The following is a 7,840-nucleotide window of genomic DNA, read 5'->3' as shown; positions in this document are numbered from 1 at the left end:
CGCCCTCAAACTTCCCGCATGGGTTAAAGTAGAGCCTCGGGATGCCTTCATATGGAATCTCCCCCCTTCCTCTTGGCTTTGACCTAGGGAGATCCCAGGCGCTCCTGCCACCCAGCTGGAAAGGAGGAAAATCACGTGGTTGGGGAGAATCAGTGAGCCGGAGAAGGTCTGTAGGTGTCTCCGCCATACACTCAGGCGCCAGCGCTGCTGCTGCTGCTACTGGGCAGAAGCCTGGCAACTGACAATGGCAATCCATCTTGCTTTCCCACTCAGCTCCTCCCAACGCAAAGGTAGACGGAGAGATAAGGCAGAAGAAGGGAGGGTAGCCGATGCCTCGACCAACAAGAGGCATGTCCTCCGCACCCTTAAAATCCCCATTTCCTCCCCACTCCAGGGGTAGGATACTGCAAAATCCCCATTCCCTCCCCACTCCAGGGGTGGATACTGCAAAATCCCCATTCCCTCTCCCCTCCAGGGGAAGGATATATAAAATCCCCATTCCCTCCACACTCCAGGGGTAGGATACTGCAAAATCCCCATTTCCTCTCCCCTCCAGGGGAAGGATACTGCAAAATCCCCATTTCCTCTCCCCTCCAGGGGTAGGATACTGCAAAATCCCCATTTCCTCTCCCCTCCAGGGGAAGGATACTGCAAAATCCCCATTACCTCCCCACTCCAGGGGTAGGATACTGCAAAATACCCATTCCCTCCCCCATCCAGGGGTAGGATACTGCAAAATCCCCATTTCCTCTCCCCTCCAGGGGAAGGATACTGCAAAATCCCCATTTCCCCTCCACTCCAGGGGTAGGATACTGCAAAATCCCCATTCCCTCCCCACTCCAGGGGTAGGATACTGCAAAATACCCATTCCCTCCCCCCTCCAGGGGTAGGATACTGCAAAATCCCCATTTCTTCTCCCCTCCAGGGGTAGGATACTATAAAATCCCCATTCCCATCCCACTCCAGGGGTAGGATAGTTCAAAATCCCCATTTCCTCCCCACTCCAGGGGTAGGATACTGCAAAATACCCATTCCCTCCCCCCTCCAGGGGTAGGATACTGCAAAATCCCCATTCCCTCTCCCCTCCAGGGGAAGGATATATAAAATTCCCATTCCCTCCCCACTCCAGGGGTAGGATATTGCAAAATCCCCATTTCCTCTCCCCTCCAGGGGAAGGATACTGCAAAATCCCCATTTCCCCTCCACTCCAGGGGTAAAATACTGCAAAATCCCCATTCCCTCCCCACTCCAGGGGTAGGATACTGCAAAATACCCATTCCCTCCCCCCTCCAGGGGTAGGATACTGCAAAATCCCCATTTCCTCTCCCCTCCAGGGGAAGGATACTGCAAAATCCCCATTTCCCCTCCACTCCAGGGGTAGGATACTGCAAAATCCCCATTCCCTCCCCACTCCAGGGGTAGGATACTGCAAAATACCCATTCCCTCCCCCCTCCAGGGGTAGGATACTGCAAAATCCCCATTTCTTCTCCCCTCCAGGGGTAGGATACTATAAAATCCCCATTCCCTCCCCACTCCAGGGGTAGGATAGTTCAAAATCCCCATTTCCTCCCCACTCCAGGGGAAGGATACTATAAAATCCCCATTTCCTCTCCCCTCCAGGGGAAGGATACTGCAAAATCCCCATTTCCCCTCCACTCCAGGGGTAGGATACAGCAAAATCCCCATTCCCTCCCCACTCCAGGGGTAGGATACTGCAAAATACCCATTCCCTCCCCCCTCCAGGGGTAGGATACTGCAAAATCCCCATTTCTTCTCCCCTCCAGGGGTAGGATACTATAAAATCCCCATTTCCTCTCCCCTCCAGGGGTAGGATAGTTCAAAATCCCCATTTCCTCCCCACTCCAGGGGAAGGATACTATAAAATCCCCATTTCCTCTCCCCTCCAGGGGAAGGATACTGCAAAATCCCCATTTCCCCTCCACTCCAGGGGTAGGATACAGCAAAATCCCCATTCCCTCCCCACTCCAGGGGTAGGATACTGCAAAATACCCATTCCCTCCCCCCTCCAGGGGTAGGATACTGCAAAATACCCATTTCTTCTCCCCTCTAGGGGAAGGATACTATAAAATCCCCATTCCCTCCCCACTCCAGGGGTAGGATAGTTCAAAATCCCCATTTCCTCCCCACTCCAGGGGAAGGATACTATAAAATCCCCATTTCCTCAATGTGACCACTGTCTGTGATCTGGTTCGTGATGGAAGGAGGCAGGAAAGCGTGGTGCACCGGAGAGCTCACCCAGCTGTATTTCTTTCATTAATTTATCCATTTCGGCACAGTCCATAATTTTTCTGTATAATTTTTCCATATAAAATTTTTAATCAAGCCCCTCCCCCCCTCCCCCCCCCCGGTCAAAGGTGTCCCTCTTTACCAATCTGAAAATCTGGTCACCTTATCCACTCCCCTTTAATCGCTTCCCCGGTCTTTGTCCGATCCGGCCCTCCGAGGGCGGCCTGCTGAGAAGCTCCTGGAGGGTCAGCCGAGGGGCGCTGCCCCCCAAGGAGAGAAAAGCCTCCTTTCTGCCTCTGCTCTTCTCAGCGGCAGTTGCCCCGAGGCCCCTCAACTCCCCCCCATCCATCTTCTGTATCTTTGGAAGGGGTAGGTGGGGGGGGAGTGGTCGAAACAGCCTGGCCCTCCTTCACTCCCCCAACTACAGACAGCCACACCTGGAGAAGGAGAATATGTTCTCTGACTGGGGGGGGGGGCATAAAAATGACAGGAGAACAGATTGGGGGGGGAGCAGAACTATGCTTTTCTTCGGGCTGAGGTGGAGCCAGTCCCTCCCCCTCCAGACCTTCGCAGCCTCCGGGCACCGTGGAGGCTCCTGAGTGGCCCTGACTGACCGACCGGGGTCCCTTGGGGCTTCTTTTTAATCCCAGCAGTATTAAATCCCCCTCTTTCTTCCCCCAGAGAATAAGAGAGGCCCCTCCTTTCCTCCCCCCCACCCCCCGCTGCCAGAATCCCAGCTCCTCCTTTCCCTTCGCTCTGCCCGGCAGCTCCAAAACTCGCCCATCAGGACAGCTCCCACTTCCACCACCACCACCCCTCATTTAGCCAGAGCGCTGCCCTTCCCTCCCCTCCCCGGAGAGACTGGTAGGTCTCAAGGGAACAGAGTCCTTTGTGGGGAGCCTCCGTGGCAGCTCACAAGTCTCCTGGTCCCGGCCTCTTCCTAGCCTTCAAAGAGATGGGCAGCTGGTCCCTCTCAGCCTCTGGGGACCGGGCGATCGTCTGAATGGGAGCCCTGGAGTCATAGTAATGTGGAAATGGTCCTGGGGACCCATTGCGGCATCTTGCTCCTCCTTTTTTATATCTCTGATACATATTTTTATGACTGTCCGATGATGGATATTAATCTGTTAAATAAAGTTTCTTTTCTGTGTGGTCTCCTGTCCAACAAGATAATGAAGATAATCCCAATGAATGAGGAATTTGCCTTAACTCTGCGTCAGCTGAATGGAAGGGGAGGGGAAACTGGAAGAAGGAGTGAAAAGGGGGAAGGCAAATGGGAAAGGAATAGGAAGGGGAACGGAAGCAAAAGGGGGATTGGAAGAAGAAGGGGGAAGGGAAAGAGAGAGTAAAAAGGAAACAAAGAGGAAGGGGAAAGGAAAGAGAAGGAAACTGAAATAAATCTCTTCACTTTTCCTTCCCTTTGGATTATTTTGCAACTACAAATAACTGAAGAAGAATCAGCCAGACCCTCTCACAACTTCAGAGAGCAAACTAGAACGCCTCTTCAGAAGAGACCTCAAGCATCTCTCTTGCTTCGTTTGTTGGTCTTTATTTGGCTCTCACCCCCACCTCCATCCCTCCTCTTTTCTTCCACGGAGTTTTCCTCCCTGAACAGCTGCCACAAACTGCCTGCAGGAGCCTATTCGTGACGTCCTCTTATTATGCAGCTCTTACACAGCAGAGCAAAATCCACCCAGTCAGTCTTGCCTAAATAACCAACCCAAAACCCCCGGGAGCCTCGATCAACCCCGGGAAGACCGAGTGGAAGAGAAAGGGATCCAGCGGGAGGGAGCAAGAGCTGTCTGGATGGCCGTCCCGCCACCTACACATTCCCCGAGGGGCCCTTCTGGCCCTCCAGCTCCGCCCGGCTGCCAGGCTGAAGTCCGAAGGGCGCTGGAACCGGAGCGTCTCGGGGGCTGCGGAGTCCTTGGGGGGAGACAGCAGAGGCAGCGGCCGCTGGAGCGCTCACGAGTCCCTCGGTGGGGCTGAAACCTTCGACTAACGGGGAGGAAGGACGCCCCCTGTGGGAAGGGGGGGAGTTTTGGAACTCTTGGGCAGAGCGAAAGGAAAGGAGGAGCTGCGATTCTGGCAGGTAAGTAAAGGAGGGGGGCTCTCTTCTTCTTCTTCTTTGGGAGAGGAAAGAGGAAGGGAAATACTCACCTGTTGGCTGGCTGGCTCTTCTGCAGCCATCGCCCATCCAGGTGAGACCCTCCGCATCCCTCCTTTATCTCATTAAAAGCTTCATATGTGGGGAGCCGGTTTCAAAGGACTACAAAGCCCCAGATCCTTTGAAGTTCGATGACAAATGTTTGATTTCTTCAGAGTAGATTAAATTGGGGGGGGGGACACAGATTACCCCCCTTCGGTTAAAATGACTGATCAAGATTGAACGAGTGTGATTCATTGAGGGAATGTTTATCTCTGAAAAGAACACCGCCCTTCTCATACTGGGGGTAATAATACTTCCACATTATAGAGTGTGAAGTAACATAAACATACTAAATAAATACATATGTTAAATAGGAAAATGAAAGCAGTTGATGGGCTGAAAGTTTTTGTACAGATTTCAAACAGAGAGGAGTGTGTATTTATGACTCTGAATGTTTGCCAATACAGATCATCCTTGCTTTATCACAATTGAGAGGGGAAACTCTGTTGCTATGCAACACAATTAAGCAAGCCATCCCATAACTCCACCTTATAATTTCAGGCTTCTTCATTGACTGCTTGGTGGAAGTCAGTGGGGAAGCATGGAAATGGAAACCACGTGACTGTGGGATGTGGGGGGACTCTCATAAATTCAAAGACTGTCCATAATGTTACTTTTTCAGTGCTGTCATGATTGCTAAATAATGGCTAAACAGGGCAGTTCTTAAGTGAGGACTACCTCTATGCTGGGGTCCAAGTCAAATTAGGAAAAATATCAGAGGCAACTTTCAAGAATGACCAGCTGGGTACATCAGCAGAAGGAATCCCTTGTTCTCCTTTCACCCGAGAGAAATGGATTGTGTTGTTCTACACACCAGGAAAGCAATCCAGCACAACCTGTGTGCCCAGGAAGGCTGTGAAAGCAACTGGAAATGATGGATCTCCTTGTATGGCATCTTACATGCCCACTTCTGTTGAAGCTATACAACGACTGTCTTAAATACCCACATTTAAAAAGCCTAATGTGTGTCATCCTTACACAAATGAAAGGAAAGATCTTCCCTGAACATTTACAGATGAAGAGGGAGTGTAAGTGGCTACTGATTTTTCACTCTTGTAAATGGATTCCTTCCTTCCTTCCTTCCTTCCTTCCTTCCTTCCTTCCTTCCTTCCTTCCTTCCTTCCTTCCTTCCTTCCTTCTTTCCTTCTATGGGGTGAGAGGCAGACTTGATTTCACCATCTCTTTCCACTTGTTTTTTTTCCTCACCTCTCTGTGTTTCTGTCTCTCTGGTTTTCTTTTAACTCTGCAAAGTTCTGGTAACTAGTTTTTCATTAAAGTTGATTTTGTTCAACAGACTGGCTGCACTATTGCATTAGCCCTTTTCCAGTGATGCCCTTGAGCATTAGCTTTCAAAATAAAATATTTCTTTTCTTCCAACGCAGCCGGCAGCTATTTTTCAGATCTGTGACACGCTCAGGCATTAATGAGACTCAAAAAGGTTTAATGGTGGAAAGGACCACCTGGAGCTGAAGGGGAGAAATCTTTGTTATGTAGAATAGACTGGCCCAGGCCTTAATGGCTCATTGTCAAAAGTGGGGGGTGATGAGTTTCTTCCTCCCTTTTAGGGGGAAATATTCTGCCCTTTAATATTTCCCGAAATATTTCATTTTCTAGGAGAGAGATGGGTGCTAACTTCCTACAGGAGAAACTGCTGGTTGTTACAACAGAAATCGCAAAATTGGATTTCTATACACATAGACACACACAAACAAATACATGAAGTTATATTTAATATTTGCAATTTAAGAAATTGTTCCAAGTTTTTAAAAAATGGAGTCTAATTGCTTTCTGTTCTCCATAACTGTCAGGAACACAACAGAAAAATATCCAACTAATTGCAGAGAAGGAAGAACTCTGCATAGATTTGGAAGAGAGGCTGAGAACTTTTAGATAGCAACCCCAGCTTTTCTTCCAGAATTTCATATTAAATTCTCGACAGCTTCCTTCCATAAACAAATATTCTCTAATGTTCTGAGTTGAACTGTGTTGCCTGGAACAAAGTTGGGGAAAATAAGAAGTGACTCTTTTCAACTTGTTCAAAACATAGGAAAACTACATTAATGAAAATGTAAGGCTATGTATAAAAACAAACTATTGTTTAATTAGGTTTTATTTTAAACAAGCCTGATCATTCAAGTAAAAACCTAAGGGGCCTAATTTTATTCTGGCCTGGATATTTTAGAGAAGAAATATATTTGAAATGAAGCTTTGCAGATAGAAAACCTTTGGAGGGAGAAGAATTGTCTCCTTTGCTTGGGTCTAAAGCAAGATGGGAGAAGGCAGAACTCCCAAAAGAAAACAAGGATCTGAAAGATGAACTTAACAGGTGAGAAATATTTAGACAGCAATCCTGGCTTTCAAATTTCTTTATTAGATGCCCCCCTGGTCACAGCTGAGAGATGGTGGTCAAAAGTTAGCTGTGGGTCCAGGAGGACTCCCAAGTTGCGGGCCCTTTCTGAGGGGTGTAAGTTTTGTCCCCCCAGCCTGAGTGATGGTATGTTGGCCAAATTTTTGGGAGGGAAACACAACAGCCACTCGGTCTTGTCTGGGTTGAGTATCAGCTTGTTTGCTCTCATCCAGTCTTTAACGGCTTCTAGACCCCGGTTCATCACGTCCACCGCTTCATTGAGTTGGCACGGGGCGGACAGATACAACTGTGTATCGTTCGCATATTGGTGGAACTTCCTTGGAGACCCCTGAAAAGTGACATTGTTTGTCTTTGGGGTGTATTTATTCATTGGCCTCTGCGTTTTTCTTCACTAGTGCAAATAAGGAGGCTCTGATCAAGGGAGTGGTGTCATCACAACCTGGGAGCCCTAAGAGACTGAAAGTTCCCCAAAATGTTGGTGGAACTAATGGGAGAAAAGTTAGAATACCTCAGGTCTGGAAGGGACTTTGGAGGTCTTCTAGTCCAACCCCCAATCTTTTCTTGAAAACCTCCATTAATGGAGCCCCCATTAAGAATAAGCCTTATTATCATTGTTATGAATAATAATAATAATATAGCAATAACAGTAGACTTATATACCGCTTCATAGGCCTTTCAGGCCTCTCTAAGCGGTTTACAGAGTCAGCATATTGCCCCCAACAACAATCCGGGTCCTCATTTTACCCACCTCGGAAGGATGGAAGGCTGAGTCAACCCTGAGCCGGTGAGATTTGAACCGCTGAACTGCTGATCTAGCAGTCAGCCTGCAGTGCTGCATTTAACCACTGCGCCACCTTGGCTCCTAAAACAATATATGAAAACAATGTAGCAGTCAGTATTTTATATATAAATATATTTTAAAATATTCCTTTGTTTCCTCTGACCCTTCCCTCCCTCTGATTCTGGGCTGCATCTGAACAGAGTTTCCTAAAGCAGATTTCACATTCAAATCCTC

The sequence above is a fragment of the Thamnophis sirtalis genome, unplaced genomic scaffold (genome assembly GCF_051295495.1).
Source record: "Thamnophis sirtalis isolate CommonGarterSnake01/CBP01778 unplaced genomic scaffold, rThaSir2_p1.2 scaffold_15, whole genome shotgun sequence".
NCBI classification, from domain to species: Eukaryota; Metazoa; Chordata; class Lepidosauria; order Squamata; family Natricidae; genus Thamnophis; species Thamnophis sirtalis.
This window is presented reverse-complemented; position numbering follows the sequence as displayed.